Source organism: Mustela erminea, chromosome 5 (assembly GCF_009829155.1).
Source record: "Mustela erminea isolate mMusErm1 chromosome 5, mMusErm1.Pri, whole genome shotgun sequence".
Classification (NCBI taxonomy): Eukaryota; Metazoa; Chordata; class Mammalia; order Carnivora; family Mustelidae; genus Mustela; species Mustela erminea.
Window position 1 is genome coordinate 55995940 of NC_045618.1, and position 25273 is coordinate 56021212.

The 25273-nt window shown below is 41.9% G+C and overlaps 1 long non-coding RNA gene across 3 annotated transcripts in view; it reads left to right on the forward strand.

The window, feature by feature from the left end:
- The first annotated feature begins 40 nt into the window (after window positions 1–40).
- The window catches only part of LOC116590859, a 71410-nt gene continuing 46177 nt past the window's right edge, over window positions 41–25273 (forward strand). For 2 of the 3 annotated variants that reach the window (XR_004285763.1, XR_004285764.1), the window contains exons 1-2: window positions 41–82; window positions 2166–2281. This is a non-coding gene — a long non-coding RNA (uncharacterized LOC116590859). Of the gene's footprint in view, window positions 83–2165; window positions 2282–5765; window positions 6356–25273 lie in introns of those variants that run through there. The other variant, XR_004285765.1, reaches the window with a different exon arrangement.

The following is a 25273-nucleotide window of genomic DNA, read 5'->3' on the forward strand; positions in this document are numbered from 1 at the left end:
CGGGGAAATGAAATAGACACCCATACTTCTTGGCTGAAGCTAAAGGCCCCCTAACGGAGAAACCGGTTCTACGGAACCCGAGGTGAGACAACCTGAGTCAGGGTTCACAAACGCTGATTTGGATAACCCTAAAGCAGGATTTTTAGAGGTTACCTCGGCTTTAGAAACTGGTCCGTGTTTGGGGAACTGATAGTGATGCTCAAATCTTAGCACACAGGGAGTTAAACACCCAAAGAAGACCTGTCATGGGGGACTTGAGTGCGGGAGGAATGCGAAGTCCGCGGGAGGCGGCAGCTGCAGAAGGGGCACTCGCTCGGATTTGGAGTAAGGCCCACGCATGGCTGAATTGTTGGTGATGCTGTTGACGAACAGGACTGCACAACCGCACCGCTGTGCCTGGGCTGCTGTAACATTCTCAAACAGCAGAGATCCCATCAAGATGTACACTATTTTTTTTTTTTTCTGGGACGTGATTCATTTAGGGCAAGAGACCGGTACTCAATTTAAATACAAGCAATAGAGCGAACGTTTACTGTCACTCCGCCTCACCCCCAGGGAAACTCGGTGCGAGTAGCGACAGAACTTCACCTGCCTTATCCACTGTTGCAGCCCTGTCGCCTAGCAATATTTGTCCAATGAACGAATTTAAGTAGGGAAAGTTTTTTTTGGAATCATTTTTTTTTGAATCATTTTGCCCCTTTTGGAGTTCAGTCCTTGGGTAGTCTACCTTTCCCAAATCTAAAGACGATTCCCTGAAGAAAGGGAACAAAATGGAAGTGAAGCATTTTTCTGTGTTGTAACAACTAGTGAGCGCCTGCTGTGCAATATGGGATAAGATAAAGAGCAAAACCGGACAGTTTAGGGGAAGAGAAAATTAAACAATTGTATTAGTGGGGGTATAATTAATCAACAGAAAGGTGTAGTAAGGCAGGGAATACTAATCGATGATAGAGTATAGTAAAAGATCCTTCGTGCGCGGAGGGGCAACACAGCAATGATTGATGAGAAGAATCAGTAGAAATTGGTAAAAAGTGAAAGTGGGGTGGTGGAGTGGGACCAGCATTCAGGAAATAAAAGCACTGCAGAAAAGCCATCGATTTTTAACAGGAACCAGTGCATCAGAGACTAAACTGAACCTACTCCTACTCGTTTCTTTTTGCTAAAGAAATAACTTTTTAAAAATTACTTAACTTGGGGTGCCTGGGTGGCTCAGTCGTTAAGCGTCTGCCTTGGCTCAGATCATGATCCCAGAGTCCTGGGATGGAGCCCTGCATCAGGCTCCCTGCTCAGCAGGAAGCCTGCTTCCCCCTCTCCTACTCCCTCTTCTTGTGTTCCCTCTCTCGCTCTGTCTCTTTATGTCAAATAAAATCTTTTTTAAAAAATTACCTAACTTAAAAAAAAAAATTACTTACGTTGTCTTTAGCCTCCTCCCCCCACTCCAAACTTCACATTGTTTTGGATTTTAGATGTCTCAGATTTCCTTTTCTTAAATATGGATACTGCTCTTGAACCTTAAGTGCCTTTTCTGTGTCATAATCTTTTTTTCAAAGCTGAGCTCTTTGATTTTATTTCTTTTGTCTCCTTCCTTTTAACATGAAATTATTGGTTCCTAATGATAGTAACATAATTACATATTTGCCTTATCCATGTATACATATGTACACACATACATATATATATAAATAATAACAATATTGCTAAATAAGACTGCTGAGTGAAGCTTAAGTTTGTGTGTTTCTTTTTGTCCTCATGCTGTGTCCCATTAGGATGTACTAGCAAAGTACCCTGTTTTAAATGAACTGCACATAATTCTTCTCTTTAGTTATATGTAGATGGAAGTTTATTCAACTATGCCTCTATGGCTAGATGCATGAAGTATTTCCAGTCTTTTGGTATTACAAAAGTTCTGTGTGCATAGACAATATGCTTTTGCTAATGGCTCATTAGCATAGAATCCTGCCAATGGAATTGCTAGGTAAAGGAACATGTTATTTTGTTTAATATTGCCAAATTCACCTTCATAGGGGTTGTGTGATTTTATATTCACACTTGCAACTTATGAGAGTTCCTGTTTCCCCACAGCCTCTCCAATAGAGTGGATTTTTGCTAATTTGATAGGTAGCAAATGGTATCTGATTACAGTTTTACATTTATCTTTTTATAAGTGAGGTGGAGCATCTTTTCAAATGACACGTGCATACAGTGAAGTATGATGAGTCTTGAGGAATGTGGCAGATACACGGCTATGAAATGAAGTGGAACAAGCAAGGCCCAAAAGAAGGTATATAGTATGCTACTTTTTGTGTAAAAGGGGGCTTAGAAATACATACACAAGTAGGCACTTGTTTTTATTTCCAAAGTAAATATAATAGATAAGCCAAAATCTCATAAAAATGGTAACCAATAGATGGAGAGCAAGGCCTGTTTTCCAACGGATGATCTCTAAAAAAATTTTGGAAACATTTTACGTATTAGCCCAATGTGAAATACTCTGAACACTTTTAATGACTTTTATTGGACTTTCTGCTTTGCATTTTTGTTTGTGTAAATGGTAATCAATCTCTTCCCTTAATACTCTAGATTCTAAGTCATAGGTAGAAATGTTTATCCCCCTCTCAGATTATAAAGGACTTCACTCATTTTATTTTTTTTAGTACTGGTATGGTTTTCTTTCTTTAAAAAAAGTATATCTCTGATCCATTTGGGATTTATCCAATGTAGAATAAAGAATGGAATTTTCCCTTTTTCCATATGGCTATCCAACCATAGACATTTTTATTTCATCTCACTTCAGCAAACTCCCACACCTATCTCCAAAAGTAGCAAAACACTACTACTGAAAGCCCCATAGAGTACAGACAGTCCCCAACTTATGATTGTTCAACTTAAATTTTTTTATTTTATGATTGTATGAAAGGCATATGCGTTTTATAGAAATCATTTATCAGCTTTTGAATTTTGATCTTTCCTGGGGCTAGCATTATGCAGTGAGCTATTCTCTCACAATGCTGGGCAGTGACAGCAAGCTGCAGCTCCCAGTAACCACACCATGACCAGAGCAAACAACCCATACACTCCTACCATGCTGTACTCATACAACCATTCTGTTGTTCACTTTCAGTACAATATCCAAGAAATTACACGAGATAGTCAACACTTTATTATAAAGTAGGCTTTGTGTTTGATGATTTTGCCCAACTGTAGGCTAACGTCAGTGCTCTGAGCATGTTTAATGTGGGCTAGGCTAAGCAATGATGTTCGGTAGGTTAGGTGTATTAAATGTATTTTTGACTTAGTGTTTTCAACTTATGAGTTTATTGTGATGTGACCTCACTGTTAAGTTGAGGAAAATCTGCATATTGAACAAGTCAAGGGATATCATCTTTATTGAACCATAAGACTTTGCTTTTAGTTAGTGCCATCATATGGCACATACCATTTTCTTTATCCAGTACCTCACGTAGCTCTCTTTTCTGTGAAATCAATCAAGTTTCTGTTAAACTACCTCCCGAAAACTTCTTCCTGTATCCTTGCTTTGAAAAAAGGTGACTGGTTTAGCTTCTCAAGTCAGATCCAGAGGTGATTGTCCTTGAAATCACTGCCTCTGAGGCCTGACACGTTGCACAGGCACGAGACTCATTTATTAATAAAACAGAACCATTTGAGGAAACATCTGTCTTAAATTTGGACTTGACCTAGGTGGAAGACAATATGGTGATTTCCTCAGGTCACTGGAGTTCTCACCAGAATAATGGACACTGTGGTGCTTCACCTAGATCTGATCCCTCTAGAGCTGAGGTCCTTGTTCCCCCACTTGCAAGAGTGTTAGCCACTGATGGCTCATAGCCCAACTCTGAAATGACTGACAAAAATGCCAAACATAAAATAATAGCTTCCTGAGACTATATAAGTGTTCTGGAGTAAGAAATTGGAAGACTTTTTAATTTTTTTTAGGTACAGGAAAAATGAGATGGAAACGGATAATGATAGATAAACACAAATGACTAGGGATGCCTGGGTGGCTTAGTTCATTAAGCATCTGCTTTCAGCTCAGGTCATGATCCCATATGAGGTCCTGGGATCCAGCCCCAAGTCAGGCTCCCTGCTCAGCGGGAAGCCTGCTTCTCTGTCTCTCACTCCCCCTGCTTATATTCCTTCTCTCGCTGTCTCTCTCTCTCTCTCTCTCTCTCTGTGTCAAATAAATAAATAAAACCTTTTTAAAAATGACTAAATTAAAACTGTAAGTATATAAAGACTTAAGAAGTTTTTGGTCTTTTACAAAGCTAAATAATGGGCAGTTTATAGTGCTTTCAATCATAGGACAGACCTGAATAGATAAATTACTGTGTATCAATTACCTGGGTCATATATATATTTACTGATTTGGAAGATATTTAGGATATAATTTGAGAAAAAGGAAGTCACAACATTGTATATAGAATATGTTGTTTCTTATACATGTGTATGTAAAGAAAAATAGAAAGTTATTAACAGTGATCATTTTTCAGTGGTATCATTTGCATCCTTCTTTGTGTTTTTCTATTATCATCTGATTTTTTAATAGTGAGTGTATGAGGTTGAATTCTGTCCCCCCAAAAGATATGTTGAAGTCCCAACCCTCAGCTTGTCAAAATGTGACCTTATTGACGTACGTACTTCGTTAAGATGAGACCACACTAGAATAGTGTGGACTTACAACATAAGTAGTATCCTTATAAGAAGAGGAGAAACAGCCGTGTGAAGTGAGAATGCCATGTGACGGTGGAGAAAGAGATTCAAGTGTTGTGTCTAAGAACCACCAAGGATTGGGGCACTTGGGTGGCTCAGTCAGTTAAGCATTTGCCTTCACCTCAGGTCATGATTCCAGGGTCCTGGGGTCGAGCCCCATGTCAGGTTCCCTGCTCAGCAGGGAGCCTCCTTCTCCCTCTCCTTGGCTGCTTCCCCTGCTTATGCTCTGTCTCTCAAACAAATAAGTAAAATATCTTAAAAAAATAGAACCACCAAGGATTGATGCTTGAAGGCTCCCACCAGAAACTAGGAAGAGGTAAGGTGAAATCAATACCTCAATTCTAGACTTCTAGTATCCAGAATAAATCCAGAGGGAATAAATCTCTGTTGTTGAAAAGTCATTCATTTTTTGATATTTTGTCATGGTAGTCCTAGGAAACTAATATATAGGTGTTACTTTATAATCATTAAAAGTCAAATTATTTCCATTTCGAAAGTTAATTGGAGTTATAATCCATATGAAGGAAGACAACCCTTGAAGGCCAGCACAAAGATGATTTTTCTCACAGAACATTTCCTGTTGGTCCCAAGGAGCAACACTAGGGCCCTTATCCAAAGCAGCTCCTGTTGAATAATCTATTTGCATGCCTTACCTTTCCTTTTCTGTATTTAAGTCTCTCAGGAAGTTAGGGACCAGGTTCATGTTTACTTCCCACAAAGTGTAGCCTGAAACTTGGACATTCCCAGTGAATGCTTTTTAGATGGATGGATGAGGAATTCCTCTAAGTAAGAAAATCTTTCAGTTGCCACTCTTAGAGAATAGGGTCAACAAACTAACACATGAAAGCAAGAAAACACCTTGAGGGTGGAAATTAAGACTAGATTTGGGATGAGAGGAAGACTAGATGTGGGGATTGAAGCCAGCCTCTTTGCCGTGGGATCCGTAGGGGTCTTTAATACACCACTGAGTATTGGGACTAAGGCTGCATATCCCAGTATTTGCTGAATTCTTTATATTTTTTTCTGTTATTTCAAAGCATTTGGTGCCTGGTGTTTGGGGAATAGCTTTGGTGCACTCTGCACCGTGTTTGGATAAACCTGTTAAGAACGCCCTTCAGTGCTCTTCTCATTTTCCAATCTCTGCACGCACACTATGTCTCTAACCTTTAGTCACATGTTTTTGTGGTCCCTCAGATCTAAGAAATTTCACCGTAACTGTAGAGCATGTTTATTTTTTTAATTAAAGAATACAGAATGGGGGAAGTAATATTTTGAAATCATCAAAGGTCTTTCGAAGACAGGTATTCCATCAATCTAAAATGTGACTGGCCATGCTTGCTTGGCCCTTGGAGTGAGTAGATAAGGATAAGGTTTATGTCAGAATAAGGCAGGGGTAGTGTGTTTTTTGGACCCTCCAAAAAGCAGACACCAAGACATGATTAGATGTGCAGGAGATTTGTTCAGGGCAATGCTTGTGAAGGAGAAAAGAGGAAGCAGGCGTAAGGGAAGAGCCTCACATCGTGATGCAGGTCGCACACCTGCAAGGAGAGGAGGGAAGGAAGTTTAGATGGGAAAGCATCTCCAATTACAGAGCTGTTCTAAGAAATTCTGGCCGGGCTGATGGGGTGTTCCTCACATAAAGTCACATGGAATTCTATACCTCCATAGGAATGGGTTAGCAAACCCTTAGTAACCCTAAGTCATGGTCTGGGAGTAGCCCAGAGTGCAAATACCATGGTGGATCCAGAGGGCCAGCAGCTGGGACGATCCACCAACTATGCTCCTTGTAGCAGGATAGCTGAGGGGTGAGTTTTTATGGCCCCCAGAGGGAATGAAGTGAGATGACCAGGGTTTGAATCCCAGCTCTACCACTTAATTACGGGAAAGTTATCTAACTTGTCTAAGCTCCAAATTCCTCATCTGTAAAACGGAAATTATTCAGGTATTCACCTCAGAAAGTTATGAGAATAAAAAGACTCTAAAATTCTTAACGTTTTGCCTGGCACACAGAAGACCTCAGTTAATACAAACTATTATGATTACAGGTACTTAGAGCTGCCACAAAGTCAGAAGTCTCAGCCCTGGGCACCTGCGTGGATCAGTTAGTTAAGCATCTGCGTTCAGCTCAGGTCATAATCCCAGGGTCCTGGGTTAGAGTTTTGTGTAGAGCTCCTTGCTCAGTGGAGAGTCAGCTTCTCCCTCTCCCTCTGCCCCTCCCCGGTGATTGTACTGTTTCTCCCATGCTCTCTCTCCCTCTCTCTCAAAATAAATAAAATCTTTAAAAAAGAAGAAGAAGAAGAAGTCTCAGCCCTCAGGGAGTTCTGACAGCTGGATAAAATGCTAAAAGGTGAGAGAAAGTACACTGTATGTGAAGCTCTATCTTCAGGTTCTTTCTTTCTTGTTCTTTCTTTCTTATTCCTTCATTCATTCTTTCTTTCAGTTTTTATTTATATATTTGACAGAGAAAGACACAGCGAGAGAGGGAACACCAGCAGTGGGAGTGGGACTTCAGGATAATGATCTGAATGGAGACAGATGCTTATCAACTGAGCCACCCAGGCAACCCTCCAGGATCTTGCATTTTGTGATCCCTTTCCCCCTGCTTCTCCGAACAAAGACTCTCTCTGCTGAACTTCCCTCCCAAATGCTTGCCGTAAGAGGAAAGGATAGCATTCCCATTCCTGCCCCTGCCCCAGAGTCACACCACACCCGGTCTTGGCGAGTTTCCCTTAAACAGTTTAGAGTATTTATCTATTTATCTTGTGTACCTCTTAAGGAGGTCAATAAAGCTGTAAACAGAGGAGAGCTCCTGGCTCAATCAAGCAAGTAAGAATATTGAAAAGGTCATGGCTGTAAAGTACCTCATCACTATAATGCACAGAATATATGAGGCATTAAAATCCCTAATGCCTAGACTTTTGATTAGAATTTATGGATGAGCAGAATGAACTACCTCAGTACATTTTTTATGGCTGAAATTAAAACAGGGGTGGATTCACTTAACCTCTGCCAGCAGCCTTCACTTCACTGTACTGCCTTCTGTGTTCGGAGAATCCTGTCTGTACAGAACCCAACGTTTTGGGTAGTAGTTACTGCTTTGGCGCCTTCCCTGAAAAGAGAGAGAAAAAAGGATAGGTGATAATAGAACCAGCTGGTGAGACATCCTTACGCATTCGAGACCAGGCTGATGGTGAAGGGAGTGCTGATGGTTTCTCAAGGATTTTGAGCACCCAGCCCCTGGCGTCCATAATGGTGACCAGCTCAAATGCACGACCTGTCCTTCCACTGGCCATGCAGCAGGGACAGCTCTCCACAGATTCTGTTCCTCTGCACCACACCAAGCAAAGGTGGTCGTTAACTAAAGATAGTGGCCTCCCAGCCCAGGAAGAGTGGACATAAAGAACATGAAGTCACGTGGATATTTCCGGACAAGAAGAGAGTCCTTACTACCTGAAGGAATTCTGGATGAAGCAGGGAACAGGGCCTGATTTGGAAATATTTCTAGGAAATGTTTTCTATGAAAAATTATGGAGGAAAGAGCTTATTCAGCCGCATAATCTTAACACCAAAGTTATCAGGTGTTAGTTTGTAACCTTTTGAAAACCTTGGATTCTTCTGCCGTGTGAGGCACCGTCAAGGGAAGAGACAGAGGGAACAAGCATTTATTATACACAACATGCCAGACATTAATCCTCACAGCAGCCCCATGGAAGTAGGTATTGTCCCTATTTTACAGATGAGAGAGCTGAGGCTGAGAGAGGTTAAGAAAGTTGTACAAGACCCTAAGATGTTAATTGGCAGAGCTGAGATTCCAATCTCATCTTCCTGGCTCCAAAGTCCATTCCCAATGTCATACACAAAACTGATTGCCACAACTTCCCTGTGGGGATCACAGGCAGCCTTGGGAGCAGCCTTGATTCAAAAGTCACCACCTTTTGATTTGAGTGGCAACCAAAAACCTGTCTTTCTAAACATGTGTCTCTCACTAATCTCTGTAATTTCCTATGAGTAGCTGGGTACTTTAGTTCTGGTTTTCTTTTAAAATGCAAATTATCCAGAGAGATGAGACACTTCTTATAAATAAATCTTTCAGATACCTTTTTCTTTTCTTTTCTCTTCTCTCTCTCTCTCTCTCTCTCTTTCTTTCTTTTTCTTTTTCTTTCATTCTCTTTCTTCCTTTCAGAGAAAGAGAGAGGGCAGTGCACCTGGGTGGCTCAATCAGTTAAGCATCTGCCTTCGGCTCAGGTCATGATCCCAGGGTCCTGGGATGGAGGCCTACATCAGGCTCCTTGCTCAGCAGGGAGCCTGCTTCTCCCTCTGCTGCTCTCTCTGCTTGTGCTCTCCCTCTCTCTCTGACAAATAAATAAATTAAATCTTTGAAAGGGGATGGGGTGGGGAGAAGGGGTGGAGGGGCAGAGGGAGAGGGAGAATCTTAACAGGCTCCACACTCCACACAGAGGCCAAGGAAGGGCTCAGGCGCAGGACCCTGAGATCATGATCTGAGCCAAAATCAAGAGTTGGATACTAACTGGCTGAGCCACCCAAGTGCCCCAGATACTTCATTTTCTCAAGGACAATCTTGATAGAATTAGACCATGGTTCACCTGGGGAGGAAACATAGGGGTTTACAGAGGAAATGGCAAAAAAGAAACAGTTGGAGGTGTCAAATACATGAATCTATTTCAAAATTTTACCTGAGGCTGACCTCAGTGATCCCTTTTGCTTTTTAGGAAGAGTAAGTTCTCTATTTTAAAATGTACATGCCGATTTCATTGTATTGTTGTAGGACAAGGGCCATGGGTATGTGGAAGACTAAGGGATTTGTATAAACGAATCAATATAAGGAAGGTGTGGTGTGGTGCTAGTTCAATCTGTAAATGACTTCATTTTTTGTGACCAAATTCACTCTTCCTAATCCACATGGCTTCATTCTCTTGACCATTTATCAAATGTGAGGAAAAAAATGTCTGGACACTAGAAACACTAGAGACCAAGTTATATAGACCAAATTTGTCATCTAACGTAAGGTCTAATATTGCAAACTGAAAGAATTGCCTTCTAGGAAAAGACTGAACACATTTTTTTTGTGTGTGATTTTCAACATTATTTTCTTATATTAGAAACATTGTATCTATCAATCCTTTTTTTTTTTTTCTTTTAATAAGTGCTGCATTAGAATTTACCAGCAGAGGGGAGTAAAGGAACACAAAATACCTTTCAGTTTAGGATACGTGTTGTGCATGAACAGGGTGGCAAAGTCGGCAAACCCATGCCTTTTTATAAGCCAGTGGATCCAGATGAACACACTAAATTTTATGGACATCTCAGTCATTAATAGAGGCAAACAGATCTGTAGGTCATAAAGGCATTATTGACCTTCTTGATTGGCAGTTTAGGAGATGAGAAGAATGGATTTTTTTAGTGCATTTTGGCCAAGTTTGCCAAGTATAAAGTTTTATTTTCCAAGTCTCCTGAAGCTGTAGTGAAATCAACTGTACTATACTCAAATAAAAATTTTTCTTAAGTTTGTATGCCTATTTCTGAGTATTCATTTAAAAGGAAATTCCAATGAGATGGATTTCTTAAGACCACTCTATATCATGGTGGATGGAAATATGACTTGTACAAACTGTACCTCAAACACATGCAGCCTTTCCTTAGACAAAGAGTGGATGTGGGAACACGATCTGATGCCAGTTTGAAATACACCAGAAGTCCGTGAGCACACACACATGCACCCACACAACCTTTGGGAAGCCAGTTATTCACCTCTAGATGAAAGCTAGTTAATGTTCCAAACCCTATTTCCATGTATTGTGAAAGAAGGAGACTTTGGGGATTAGAATTATGAACCCTTACCTAGATGGAATAGATTGCACGTTCATTGTCAACAACCTGAGATGCCTGGTGAGTGATTCGTGTGCTGCATTAGAGACAAAAAGATACTGAGGAGGCCATTGCAATCAAGCTGAGGAGACCACTGAGAGTGTATTTGGCAATGAGATATCTCTTGTAGGAAACCTGAAGGCCAATCACCAATAAACGAGAATCCCGATATCTAACCAAGGTGCTATTCACCAACTTTCTCCTTCCTTTTCATTCATTCCGTAGTTCTCCTAGAGTGGTGTTAAAAGATAAACTGAGATGTGTTAAATAATTTAAGATTTTACTTGAACAAAAGTCTATTGGAATCCTGCAGTTCCAAACTGGGAGTTGTTAGGTGTGTTTCACCGACAGGCGCTCAGGGAGAGACTTTTAATAAAGAAAAGGTGAAAACAAAGCAAGGAAATTATTGATTGGCTATAGCCTAGTTGGCTGTTTGTGATTGGTTGTTCTTGGGTTTTGACTTTGTAAACTTGCGGCATTTACAGGCTTGGATTTTGGTTCACTTAGGCTGCCAAGGCATGAGAGCCACTTCGGTCCAAAGGTCTCCTTATTTAAATTAACAGTGGTAACTAGAGTTTTGTGCTCTTACCAGGAGTTCTATCTGGTAGGCCAGAGAAGGAAAATGTCAGCTTTAGATTTCACTTCATGAAGTGTTCACTCCTCAGTTTCATTCTCATTGGCTCTTTATACAGGATCTAGGAGTCATACCGTCCTCTTTGTCTTAACGAACATGCTGTATACGTTGTTAATTACCTGGTTTAACAGGTATGAAGGTCTTATATTCATATGATGTTTTCCAGTCCCAGCATGTCAAGTGTTGGTAGAAAGACTTAATGTATCACCCATGGACCCACGGATGGTTCCAGAATGTGTTGTCATTTGCTAAGATAGGCTTGATTTGTTCCTGGTCTTAGTGAAGGTTTTAGAGCTCAGCTCACCAGGAAATCAAGGAATTCTGGAACTTCTGGGGAAGGGTTAAAAAAATGGAATGTCAGCTAGGCTTCAAAGATAAAGAATACGAGCATTAAAAGGGGAGTAAAAAGGCAATCCAGGTCGGAGAAAGCGATTCGTTAGAGCACAGTTCTACACTAGACAGGACCTGATGAGTTATGAGGAATGATGAGTGATAGCAGTGTTCAAGTAGTGGAGACCCCTTAGTCTCCCAGAGTTGAAGGGATGCCCGAGCAAAAAATATGGAGAAAAGAAAAGACACTGTTTTGGGTCTAACACATATACACGGGACTGACTCCAGCAGGTTTCTCTCTTTCTCCCTAAATTAATAAATCTAGATGTATTGAATGGCTAAGGATAATGACTGTTTCAGAGTTTGGGAAGTAAATGAGAATATGTATGCAAGCCTCCCAGGCTCCAGTGGGTATCTAACTGATATTAACTTCCTTTCCATTCCCCAGTCATCAAAATCTATCCCAAAAATACCATTCTCCAAGAAAATGGCAGTTGGTAAGCATTAAATGTTATAAATCTCAGAGTGTTCCACAAAGCACATTATCCTTAGGAATTTTAATAATAAATATAAACATAAATAATAAATACTATATTTCTCTCTCACCCTCTTGTGCTCTGTGCCCAAGAAAATAGTCCCTTCAAGCTCATAAAAAAGGTTCACACTTAAATTCTATCAATAATTCGTTAAGGCAAATCTTTTCTATTTTTCTCTAGCAACAGACGCGATGCAAATGTACAATGGTTGGGAATGTTTCTAAATGAAATCACTCTAACAACTCAAGCATTTCCCCAGCTTCTGTTCTGGAACACACATAGGTACTATTTTTGTAATGTGGGCTAAATGCCTTAAAATGAATTTCACTGTTAAGGAAACAATTATCCCTTGGTTTGATGGCAAATTTTCCCTTTCATAAGGACCGCCAAGTTTATGGGGGAGAAGGGAAAAGCAAAATGAAGTATGGTGTTACGTTTGCACTTAGAGTAAGGTTATTTTGTGTGTCGGGCCATTTTGATAGATAATGTTAGATAGTGACATGGTCGCTTAGCAACCCTGTCATGGAGAAACCCAGGATTCCTGTTTTACCGGGAAATCATAAGGAGCGATACCTAGGAGAGTCCATCTATTGTTTTTGGTGATTTTTTACAAAATATTTCGTTGGAGTTCAAATGAATTGGATAGGGTTAGAAATTTAGATAGTAGGATTTGTATTGGTGGTGGTGTTCTAATAATGGAGAAAGGATATTGATCGATTTTTAGTCTTGGCTGAGTACTAAAACACTTGCTCTCAAGTACAAGGAGTGATTTCCCCTTACACAGGACAGCTCCATGCCCAGAACAGCTGTTCTTACCTCCTCTCGCCCAGTGCTAATGTCTCCACTTGGACTTTTAAACCTGGCAAATTTTTCACTTCAGGATTCTGTTAAGTCAATTTCTCACCCTTCTCTTCCATTTCCAGTTTTTCCTTCCAGCCTAAAAACATACTCATCTCAGAAAAAAGCCAACAAAAAAAATAAAAACAGAAAACGTGCTTTCAGCTCTCCAGTTACCCTCCCATCCTTTCCTACCCCCCCCCACCTTTGTTTAAAAAAATATTTTATTTATTTATTTGACAGACAAGAAATCACAAGTAAGCAGAGAGGCAGGCAGGGAGAGAGAGGAAGAAACAGGCTCTCTGCAGAGAGCCTGATGTAGGGCTCAATCCCAGGACCCGGGGATCATGACCTGAGCCAAAGGCAGAGGCTTCAACCCACTGAGCCACCCAGGCACCCCACCTCCCCTTTTGATAAAAACCTTGAAGAGCATTCCACATTGATGGTTTTCAGCTCCTCACCTCCCTCGAGTCACCGCAGTCTGAATCCTACGGCCTTTAGTCCACTGAGAATGCTCTCGCCGCGGTGACGATAATCTGGCTGCCAAATTCACTGGACAGTTTTCAGTCAATCTGTCACTTCTCTGGCCAACCTGAGACCTCTTTCCTTCTGGCTCTTCTGACCTTTCCACAGGTCTCTCTCATCCTGTCAATGCTGGGCTTCCGTGAGTTTTATCCTCAGTCTTCTCCTCCTGTGCTGTGTGGTCTGCTGAGTGAGGTCATCCCCTCCCGTGGGCTTCACTCATTATCTGTGGTGACTTCCAAATCTACATTGTTCTGGCTCAGACCTCATTCTGGAGCTCCAGGCTCATTTCCAGCTACCCTTACAAATAGCTCTCCTTCTGCATCTCCTCGTCTTCCTAGTGCCCGCACCTCAATAGCACCAACAGCCTGCTCGCCCCCACCCTTTTGTCTCATCTCAGTTAGGGCCATCACAAATCAGAAGTCTGAGTATTCCCAGATGCCTTCCCTTCCATTATACGCCACATCAAGCAACTCGTCAGAGCCCATATTCACCTCCCACATTCACATTCACCAGAGTTCATATTCAACTCAAGTATCTTTTGAATCTGGCCTATACTAACATCCCTATTTCATTCAGCCTGTGTTCAGGACAACTGAAATTTCCCAGTTGTCCTCCTCATCATCAGTCTTGTCCTCTCCACCTCTCCCTGCACCCATCCATCTCACTTCCCTGATGATGGAATTCACACTTTCTGGAACATGGCATACCAATGCTTCACATTTTGTTCTTGCCTACATGTTAGCATCAACTCTGCTATTTGCCTTGTCACACTCCTTTATGCCTTTGTCACACTCCACTGCATATCCTATGCTCTGACCATCTCCAAGAGAAATATCCTGTGGTTTCCTAAATTAAATGTCCTTCCATTCCTTTGTACCTTTACATATGCAAAACCCTGGGCCTCCTCTTTCTGCTTCTCTGCCTTAAGAAATTTATACTTTAAGAATCAGCTCAGCCATCACCTTCTTGGGGTTCTCTCACCAGGGAGGACTTAAGTACTCCTTCCTTAGTGCTCTGTCACAATTTATCTGAATGTATTTTTTTTTTAAAGATTTTATTTATTTATTTGACAGAGAGAGATCACAAGCAGGCAGAGATCACAAGCTAAGCAGAGAGTCTGATGCGGGGCTCAATCCCGGGACCCTGAGATCATGACCTGAGCCCAAGGCAGTGGCTTAACCCACTGAGCCACCCAGGCGCCCCTCTCTGAATGTATTTTGACATTTATCACTCACATATGTGATGTAAATGTAATGTACTGATTATGTATTTACAGATATGTCCTTGATGAAACTGTTAGCTGTCTGATGGCATGCAAGAAGTCGATTTATCCCCTTTTCCCTAGCACAATGTAGGTGCTGAGTGAATTCACTCAGAAGACTGAGTGAATGAATGAACAAACATAAATTATTTCAATAGTGAACATTAGAGGACAGGAAAACAGACCCTAGTAGAGATTGTGTAGCCTATTAGTTAAAAATCAGTAAGATTTGGGGTGTCTGGGTGGCTCAGACAGTTGAGCATCTGAGTCTTGATTTGGGTTTAGGTCGTTATCTCAGCATCATGGGATTGATTTCCACATCAGGCTCTACACTCAGCAGAGTCTGCTTGGGATCTCTCTCACCCACCTCTCTCCCTCCCCCCCACCTCTAAATAAATAAACAAGCAAACAAATAAATAAACAAATAAAATCTTTTAAAATAAAGAATGAAAAATCATAAGATTCACACCCATTGGGACAGCTATCAGAAAAACAGAAACTAGCAAGTCTTGGTGAGAATTTGGAGAAATCAGAACCCTTGTGCAGTACTGGTGGTACCTCAAAAAGGCTCAACCACTATGGAAAACAGTATGGTGGTTTTTTTTTTTTTTAAAGATTTTATTTATTTATTTGTCAGAGAGAGAGCAAGCGAGAGCAAGCACAGGCAGACAGAGTGGAAGGCAGAGTCAGAGGGAGAAGCAGGCTCCCTGCGGAGCAAGGAGCCTGATGTGGAACTCGATCCCAGGACGCTGGGATCATGACCTGAGCCGAAGGCAGCTGCTTAACCAACTGAGCCACCCAGGTGTCCCGTTTGTTTTTTTTTTTAATTGAAAATACAACTACCAGCAATCCCAGTTCCGGGTACGTATCCAAAACGATTGAAAGCAGGGTCTTGAAGAAATATCTGCACACCCGTATTTATAGCAGCATTGTTCACAATAGCCAAGAAGTGAAAGCAATGCAAATGTCCATCAACAGAGGAATGGATAAAGAAAACATGACTTACACATACAATGGGATATTATCCGGCCTTCAAAAAGGAAGGTATTCCCATCATGATACAACATGGATGAAATTTGAGGACATTATGCTAAGTGAAAGAAGCTAGTAACGAAAAAATAAATATTGTATTATTCCACTCATATGATATATGTGAACCAGTCAGATGTTTAGAAACAGAAAGAAGAGTTGCGATTACCAGGAGCTAAGAAATGGAGAAAAGGGCATTGTTTAATGGATATAGAGTTTCAGTTCTGCAAGATGAAAAAGTTCTGAAGATCAATGCAAATATACTTAACACTACTAACCTGTACACTTAAAAATAGTTACCAGGGTAAATTTTATGTTTTGTGTTTTGCCATGATAAAAAAAAATCAATAAAAGCACAATACACAGTATATTTGACATGGTTTAGATACTGTCTGCAGGCCAAGGGCTTGATAGGAAGACATTTATGACTTTCGCTTTCATAGTTCGTATCAAGCTGAATGTATTTATATTATTTACCTTGAATGCTTTTCTTTGAAAAAAATTCTATAATACAGATAGCATAATATTTGGATAGAATAATAAAACATAACAATGTGAATTGCCTTGGATGGATTATAATATGGCATGAATAACCAAAAAATTCCATTTCCTTTCTCAGGAAGGGTGCTGTACCCTTTCACCATCTCATCTTTTTACTCATCTTTGAGTAGCATGTAGTGATTGATCGAGTTCAACATTAACAGACCCAGCAGTAGTTCTGTTGGAGCTTATAGTCTGAACGCTATGACCCAATGCAGACAATTACCTAGAAAGCTTAGACAGTCGACCAAAGGGTGCACATGAAAATATACACACATGCACATGAACATGCACACTCGCACAGACACACACCCCACTTGGGGAAGCTCTTGACGCATCCATGAGTCAGGTTCTTGAATAATTAAGTAATATTGAGAAAATACGTATCTCCCTAAGAGGCATATGTTGAGAAAATGTTTCTAAAGAAGAAGGTAAAGCAGGAACTTCAAAATGTCTCTACCCATCTTCATTGACCTAAAAAGGTTGACATGAAATCTACAAAGAGCAATCAGCACTCATCCAAAAAGTGGACCTCCCTTTGAGCTGAGTTTTTGGTCTTTAATGATCCTTTAACAGCAGGAAACATCTCACATGTTCCCTTTAGGGTTTCAGAAATTTCCTTTTTCTGAACCTATACATTTTTTATCTCTCCCATGGAAAACATAAACACCAGGGGTAAAATGGAATTCAGGCTTCTTAAATGATTCCCTACTCTAATGTGGCTCATTTTCCATCATTGAACCTCTGAGGTTACTTCAATTTTAAAAAAGAAAACCTGTTAGCCACTGAAATCGAAGTAGCTGATTCAAACTGGTGAAACTGACAAGGAGGGGACCTGTGAAAATTGCCATGTGCTTAGGGTGCAAGGGGAAATCCCTGATATAATACTGCTTTCCTTTCTATGTGCAGCTTGGGGATGCAGCACAAATGCCAGGCCTTGCTTCTCATCCCTCCCAAATCTGTAGGAAGTGCTTCTCTGCTAGTCTGAGCCCTGCCATTTCTGAATTGCCTGGGAGCTATAGAGAAACATCATTAACTCAATCTGTGTTAACCTGAAAAGCTGAAAATAAAAATAGCATCGAGGAGTCCACTTCCGTAGATCCCTGTTATTTTGTATATTGTATTTTTCCTTGAGCTACTGTTGCTTGCTGACCATTTCCTCATTAGAGCTGCTCTTTTCTTTGCCCGGCTTTATTGAGACATAATTGACATATAACATTGTGTAAGGTGTGAACACTGTGATGATTTGATGCGGTCTATACTGCAGAACGATTACCAACACTAAGGTTATTTAACACATCTATCACCTCACATAATTGCTGCGTATGTGGGGGGGCGGTAAAAACACCTAGGATCTACTCTCTTTTCAGCGGTTCTTTTAAAATTTCATTTTGCATCTAGCTCTGCCTGTCAGCAAGTTTACTTGGAAGAAAGAGAAATATCCTCCTTCACTCTGTGCAGAGGCAGGAAATGGAGGAGAGCAAGTCTATGATACTGTGAGATCGCCTCCCTAGCCCCACATATATTTATGCAGATGGCACTACATAAAATTGAATTCCTTTAAAAAGCGGGCTTACTGGGAGAAATCACAAAAGCTAAAATCCTTTAGACACTCTTTGAAAGAATATGGAGGAAGAGATGTGAGGCAGTGGAGGGTTTCTAGACTGATGGCATGTGTGGTACGAAGACTTATAATAATATGCTAAATCTTGCTTTTTATTTGCTTCCTTGCTTGCCTCTTTGTGTTTTGGTAGGAGCCTGCCATAGAGCCACTGATATTTGATTCCTTTTCTCCCTTAGCAAATCATCCTGGAAACTATTGCTTGGTCTTCTGATACCAGCTGGAAGAGATTTCTTAAAGATTTTATTTACTTATTTGACAGACAGAGATCACAAGTAGGCTGAGAGGCAGGCAGAAAGAGTGGGGGAAGCAGGCTCCCTGCTGAGCAGAGAGCCTGATGTGGGGCTTGATCCCAACACCCTGGGATCATGACCTGAGCCAAAGGCAGAGGCTTTAACCCACTGAGCCACCCGGGCGCCCCTGGAAGAGATTTCTTGTAGAGAGCCACAGTACCTCAATTTTACCTAAGAATGATGACTGTGTAACTTCTCACATAAACCAAGACAGATTTCAAAGTCAAAGTGGTCAGTCGGAAGAATTAATGGACAGTAATTAATCGACAGCTGGTGAAAACCAGGACCGATGGGCAATAATTCACCACTAGGCCCCTGGGTATCATAAGTAATCCAGATCAGGAATTGGCCCACTTCAGTTTCTCAGGGAGCTCGTGGAGGATGCTCTTTCCTTCCAAAGACCCTGCAAGCAAGGGTGAAACTGCAAAATCTCTGGGCGATTCTCTTTCTGGTTCACACTAGACTCAGAAAGAAGTCTCTTGTTTTGCTTGTTTGAATGCTTATTAGCAATTGTCTATTACCATCTGCATGAGTGTGCTAGGGCCACCATCACAAAGTACCATGAAGTTGGGGGTATGAACCACAGAAATATATGTTCTCATGTTCTCACAGTTCTCAAGGCTGGATGTCCAAGATCAAGGTGTCAGCAGGGTTCGTCTCCTCCAAATCTTCTCTCCTTATTGTGAGATCACGGCTTCCTCACTGCATCCTCACGGGGTCCTTCCTTCAGGCATGGGCAATCCGGGTATCTCTCTTGAGTCCTAATCTCTGTATCCTATAAGGACACCAGTCAGATTGGATTAGGGGCGACGGTAAAGTCCTCATCTTAATTTCCTTGCCTCTTTAAAGGCCTTATCTCCAGAAACAGTCACATCCTGAGGCCTTAGGGTTTAGGGTTTCAACATATGAGTCTTGGGGAGAAACAATTCAGTCCATAATACTGACAGGTCTCTGTCATGTAGTCATTCATGAACCAAGAATTGGACTCACCAGACACCTACTCTGCCAGCACCTTGAACTTGGACTTCCCAGCCTACAGAACTGTAAGAAATAAATGTCAGTGACTATTTTTCTGATATTTTTGTTATAGTAGCCCAAACACACTAAGACAAGATCTGATCATTTGGCAAGTAGCAAATAGGTGGATTTATAGGGAAAATCTGGATGAGGTGCACACAGGGCTGTGTCAGACCTGAGCCATGTGCTGAGCTATAATAAAATATGAACGGGGAGACTGAAGTCACTTCAAAATACTACAGTCAAGTTGCCTGGATATCAAATGCTTACTGAAGTCAGAAAGTTTGTCTGTTTTCATTACAGCCTCGAATGAGGGAGGCCCCATGCAAGCCTTCCAGGCTCATGCCTTGATGCCAGCCAGCAGATCAGCACTCATTCTCCTCAGGGGGTGGCGGCTGGGGAGCTCCTGGTGACATTTCATTCTTTCCATCAGAGTGTCAACATGGTTTCCTCTGATACAGAAAAGTGATCTACAGGGATCAGAAATTTGAAAAGAAATAATCCGAAAAGTATTATTTAGCTTTCATGGTTAATAGCATTTATGGGCTGCAGATAATTAGATGTAGGGAGGAAACCATGAAGTCATCAGAACTGGAGGAACTCTGATAGTTTCCAAATTCATCTAGAAAGAACTTCAAGAAGGACTGTGCCAAACCATAACTGAGGAAGGATGGAGGAACCCTTATGATGAGACCTTATGATCCTAAATGACCAAATGGGAGGGACTGGTGGGTCAGATTGTGTGTTGTTCAACACTAGGGAATTTTCTAATTCTCAGCAGACACTGACTAGGTGTCCTATAATTTAACTTAATTCTGACCCTACCTACCTGGAGATAGTGTCAGATACCACAGGTTAAGGCCATGGTCCCACAAGGCTGCTCCCACTTCATCTGCCATTTGCAAGGCCAGGTTACTATCTGTGTTTCTTATGCTTACCAGTTTATTATAAAGTATATTATAAAAGATAAACCGCCAAATGAAGAAGTACAGAGGGTGAGGTCTAGAGGGTCCCCAAATGCAGGAATTTCCATTCCCAGGGAACTGGGGTGTGCCACCCACCCCCATGTGGGTGTATTATCCAATGTGGAAGCTCATCAACTCTTGCTGTTCATGAGTTTTTATAGAGCTTCATCTATAGCCCCACCCCCTTCTCCTTCCCAGAGGTAGGTGGGTGAGGCCAAAAGTTCTAGCCCCTAATTATTTGCTCTTTCTGGTGCTAGCCCTATATTGAGGTTACAGGGCCCTACCCTAAGTCACTCCATTAACATAAACTCAGGTGGGCTCAAAAGGGGCTCCTTTTAGGGGCGCCTGGGTAGCTCAGTGGGTTAAAGCATTGGCCTTCAGCTCAGGTCATGACCCCAGGGCCCTGGGATCGAGCCCTACATCGGGTTTTTTGCTTGGTGGGGAGCCTGCTTCCTCCTCTTTCTCTCTCTCTCTCTCTGCCTGCCTCTCTGCTTACTTGTGATCTCTGTCAAATTAATAAATAAAATCTTTGAAAAAAAAGGGGGGGCTCCTTATAAATGATAGAACGCACAGCTATGGCTGAGGAAATCCCGAGTTTTAGGATATTTGTGCCAGGAACCATGGACAAAGACCAAATATATTTCTTATTACACCACAGTGGGGACAAAAGGGCACATAGTTTTTCATTCAGTTGTGTTTTAAGACAAAACAAAAATAACCAAAACACCTTTCATTCGAATAGGTGAGCAAAGGCATTTGAAGTTTGTGTCATGGACTGAAAAAAACAAAAAAGTCCACAATATACACCTGCTTGGGGACGTAAATATTGAAAGATACAAAAATGAGGTATGCCCAAAAGGAATGATCTAGAAATCTCCATTTTGAGGAGAGATCCAGATGTGGCTTTGAGTGGAAAAGGAGATTGAGTCGTCAAGGTGGAGTCAGAGCCGAAAGGAGAAAACAGGCAGAGCGAGGAAACGGACCAAAGTTTGTCTCTGGTGCGTCTCAACAGATTGACTAGGATAAGCGTCTGAGGGTCGGGGAAACTCAAGGAATGGGCAGGGAGTAGACACCCAGGCCTCAGCACAGAAGGACAAGTTCCACATTGCCAGTCTAACAGTTGTCAGATGGCTGATCAAAGTAGCTGCCTTTTTCTCAGCTCTCGATTAGCTCTCCCCCAGTCTGGGTGGACAAGGCTTCTGTGAGCTGGCTGGCATCTCCCAGCCTGCACCAAGCTTCAGCGGGATCCAGCTTCTGCAGCCTCAGTGCCTCTCTGTTGCCCAAGTGTGATTCACTCCGCCTAACGGTCCTCACCCTCCCGACCCACCAGCAACACCCACATCGGGCTCTCTCCTCAGCGGGGATCCTGCTTCTCCTTCTCCCATTACCTCCCAACCTCATTTGTGTTCCTTCTCTCACTGTCTCTCTATCAAATAAATACATAAATCTTAAAAAAAAAAAAAACCCAGTGATTTCCTTATAATAAGAAATTATACTCAGGACATTTCAGGTAGTGTGCATTTCTTCTTTTTTCTTTCTTTCTTTTTTTTAAGATTTTATTTTTAAAATAAGTGCTACACCCAGCATGGGGCTTGCACTCTCCACCCTGAGGTCAAGACCCTGAGATCAAGAATAGCATGCTTCACCGACTGAGCCAGCCAGGGGCCCCCCAAGGGGAGCGGATTTCAAAGTTGTCTATCAATCACCGCTGAATCCAACCCCACCCTTCCACCCCCACTGACTCCAGAACTGAAATAATTTTGAGACCCCAAGCGTATGTCAGTTCAAAATCTGTTATACAAGAATAGAAGGAAGTTACAAACTATTGACAACTTGTGATTTATTAAAAAAAGACTTGCTTTCCATTTTCTTTGTTCAAGTAAAAAGAGAAAGATCTCTGGCATATAAACAAGCATATCAACAGGAAAGGCCTTGATCTCCTTTTTTCCTATTAGGGAAGAGGCACTTGACTTCTAGCTTCTCTTCACCTTAGCTCTTTAGCCCCTGAAGATTTGTTATTTCCAACATGACACCAAGTATCTCCTTAGCAACCATCTCAAATAGGGTCAGATTTATCTTTCCTGATGAGGATTACTACTTCTTTCCTTAAAAAAAGAAAAAAGCATTTTTAAAAAGATTTTATTTATTTATTTGACAGAGAGCACAAGTAGGCAGAGAGGCAGGCAGAGAGAAAGGAGGAAGCAGGCTCCCTGCTGAGCAGAAAGCCTGATGTGGGGCTTGATCCCAGGACCCTGAGATCATGACCTGAGCCAAAGGCAGAGGCTTTAACCCACTCAGCCACCCAGGCACCCCGAAAAAAGCATTTTTTAATAGTTATAAACCCAAGTCTAACAGAACATGATTTTTTTAAAAAAGATTTTATTTATTTATTTGACAGAGAGAGATCACAAGTAGGCAGAGAGGCAGGCAGAGAGAGAGAGGAGGAAGCAGGCTCCCTGCTGAGCAGAGAGCCCAATGTGGGACTCGATCCCAGGACCCTGAGATCATGACCTGAGCCGAAGGCAGCGGCTTAACCCACTGAGCCACCCAGGCGCCCCAGAACATGATTTTTAAAGCAAACAAAAGTAAAACGTAATTTTACAACAGAAGCCCCTCTAATTGGAAGTCTATACCATAGAGCGTATAACTGGTCTAACAACGAAGTCATCTATGAAATAGCTATGAAATGACCAAAAAGTCAGCTATGAGGAAGAGTACACAATGAAAGAAAAGCAAGAGGCCTCAGCTCCTGGTCCCTGAATTATCTAGAAAGCTGAGCCTTATCATTAATGGGAGATTTTAGTGTTTCTTCTGGAAGGAAAATGAAGATATTACATCCTCTTGTTGCATTTTGGGTCGCCGTGAATGCAAGCTCTTTCAAAGGGCTGACGTTTTATACCCTAAAGGGCAGAACAAGGTTTTCCAGCTGTGGGATCAGAGAAGGGCTGGGTGTTCTGTCTTCCAATTCATTACCACACATCATCTATGGCTTTTGGGTAATTGAGCAAATAATGCCCTTGACAGCCATTCTCCCTCTTCAACGCCAAGGCAAGGTAATTAATTAAGGCCAGAAGGGGATTGTTAACGGCTGTTAATGAACCACAATTGAGGGAATTACCTAGGAGAGCACTCTTGGTGTCTATAAAAGTACATGAACAAGAGTAGTTTGGGTATCGAACGTTCCCAGCCCTTCCCGTTGCTTTTCATCACGGAAGGGCACATTAAAGATGAAATGACTGGGGAATTTCCAGGACATAGCCCCGCCTGATTACGCTTGTATAACTTTGAGTGGCTATTTATTCTCAAACCCCATCATCTCCAGAGAAACTTTTCTAAGACACACTCCTAATATGGAGCACGCACTAAAATATAATGACTTGGACAACCAACGGTTTAGACAGTATTTGTTCAACGGTTTGTGATATAGTTTGAGTGTCTCACAAACATCCTGAAACAGGAGGTGAGGGACCTTCTGCCCTAAAGAAGTCATTATCTCAATGGGGCCACATGAGGGAAACAAGAAACAACTGGAGACCAATATACCCTGATAATACATAATTGTGAAAATGAGGAAACCTCACTTAAAATGGAGCTGGAAAGCGCTGAAGGGGGGTCGCTCATGCTCTTACCATTCCTCTCAGCTTCCAGAAGCGCAAGAAGAAGGAAGAAAATTCTTATCTTGAAAAGGGTGAACACTTTTCACATAGGAATTTAATTTCCTGCTTTTGAGAAAAAGAAGGCAGGGCCCCTGGCTGGCTCAGTCAGTAGAACATGTGACACTTGTTCTCAAGGTCATGAGTTTGAGCCCCATGTTGGGTGTACAGATTATGTAAATAAGTAAACAATTTTTTAGAGAAAGAAAGAAACATTGCACTAAGACCCACTTGTGGCCAATGAGAAACCACCCCAACCTCAAACTGTCCTCTAAAAAACTTTTGTTTAGGGCACTTGGGTGGCTCAGTCATTTAAATGTCTGCCTTCAGCTCAAGGATCATGACTTGACTCCATTGAGTCCCATGTCAAGCACCCTGCTCACCAGAGAGTCTGCTTCTCCCTCTCCCCTGACCTCGCACTCGTGCTCTCTCTCACTCTCTCAAATAAATACAATCTTCAAAAAAATTTAAAAACTTTTGTTCACAACAATCCTCTCCAATTTCCTCACAAAACCGAATAAAAGCTGACCTTCCCTTTGTCTCCTCAGACTTGCATATAGTGTACCATAGCTTGCATGTCCTCCCTCGCAATTTCTCAACTATTCTGGAATGGACACATTTCGCCGGAAAATAACTGACTGTTTTGGTTTTAGTTGACATAATTGCTAAACTGCATGGCATAGGCCCCGAGTACTAAAGAAGTTCAGAGAAGTGAGAGACAGCTGTGTGGGTGGGGTGAGCAGAGCAGGTTGAGAAGGAGAGGTGGAATCCAAACTGGCAAAGAGGAGCAGGGGGCAAGTAGGAGAGAAGCAGGGCGAGGATGGCCTGCAAGAGAGTCCTGTCTCCCTAGAAAAGAATTTCATGCCAATACATACAACACATACGTACAATTCATACAGGATAATCCTTCCTTCTTCCTTGTCCTTTTCCCCTTCTCCTTTTTGCCGAAATGTAAGAGATGATTTGAGGTTACCGAGTATCACTGCATCTCCTCCCAACACACACACACACACACACACACACACAGATACACACGAGGAGATAGGCAGAATGCCTCACACCGCACATAGTTCTTTGGTGACAGAACATGGAACTACGCTCAAACAAGTTAGATCACCTAATTGTGAGTCTTGCCATCTTTCTTTCTTTCTTTTAAAAGATTTTATTTATTTATTTGACAGACAAAGATCACAAGTAGGCAGAGAGGCAGGCAGAGAGAGGGGAGGAAGCAGGCTCCCTGCCAAGCAGCGAGCCCAAAGTGGGGCTCGATCCCAGGACCCTGGGACCATGACCTGAGCCAAAGGCAGAGGCTTTAACCCACTGAGCCACCCAGGCGCCCTCAGATGTCAGTTGAATCGTTGTCTCGGGGACAATCCTACAGGATCATGACGGCTCAGGGCAGTCGCTGTTGCTTAAGG